Genomic DNA, 968 nt, shown 5'->3' on the forward strand with positions numbered 1-968 from the left:
AGATTTTACAGCTGTCCTTGGGAGGCCCCACCCATCAGAGCAAACCCAGCTGATCTGGGGCTGGGAGAGATGCTCCTTAACTTTCCCCAAAGGCAGGTGGACTCATTAAATAAGGGCACTATTCTCCTTCTCATAACAAAAGTCATCATAGCGAGTAAAGCTGTGTCTTGTGTGAAAGTCCGTGCTCTTTCTATAACTTCAAGGTGCCCGTGGCTGAATGACAACTCAGCAGTAGCAGCAGTAACAACAAGAAACCTCTCTCTCCTAACAGTCATTGGAACTGCAACTGTGATTTGAAAAGGTCTCCCATTCTTTGTCTCATCCCTTCAAAAAACAAAACAAAACAAAACAAAACCCCCTTTGAAAACTCTTATGAATACAAAATCCTCACTCTGAAAAGAGTAAAAGTGCCTTTCCTAGACCCAGGCAGGCCAGCGTTTCTTTAGCCTGCTAGAATACTCAGCATTTTGGTGGATTCTTAAATGCCTGCAGGGAAGGTTTTACTGCTTTCACAGCGTGCCCTTCTCCTGCAACAGTGTGTGTGTGTGTGTGTGTGTGTGTCTGTGTATGTGTATATGTATGTGCATGTATATGTGTGTGCATGTGCGTATTTGTCCATGTGTATATGTACGTGTGCCTGTGTGTGTTTGTGCATGTGTGCCTCTGTGTATCTGTGCATGTGTGTGTGCATGTGTGTATTTGTACATGTGTATATGTGTGTGCCTGTGTAGTTGTGCATGTGTATGCCTGTGTATTTGTGCATGTGTATATGTGTGTGTGCAAGTGTGTATCTGTGCATGTGTATGTGTGCATGTATCTGTGCATTGTATATGTGCGTGTGCCTGTATTTGTGCATGTGTATATGTGTGTTGCCTGTGTGTATTTGTGCATGTGTATATGTGCCTGTGTGCCTGTGCATACTTGTGCATGTATGCATGTGTGTGTGCGTGTGCTGGAGGGACTGGTTC

This window comes from Hyperoodon ampullatus (genome assembly GCF_949752795.1).
Source record: "Hyperoodon ampullatus genome assembly, chromosome: 16".
Taxonomy (NCBI): domain Eukaryota; kingdom Metazoa; phylum Chordata; class Mammalia; order Artiodactyla; family Ziphiidae; genus Hyperoodon; species Hyperoodon ampullatus.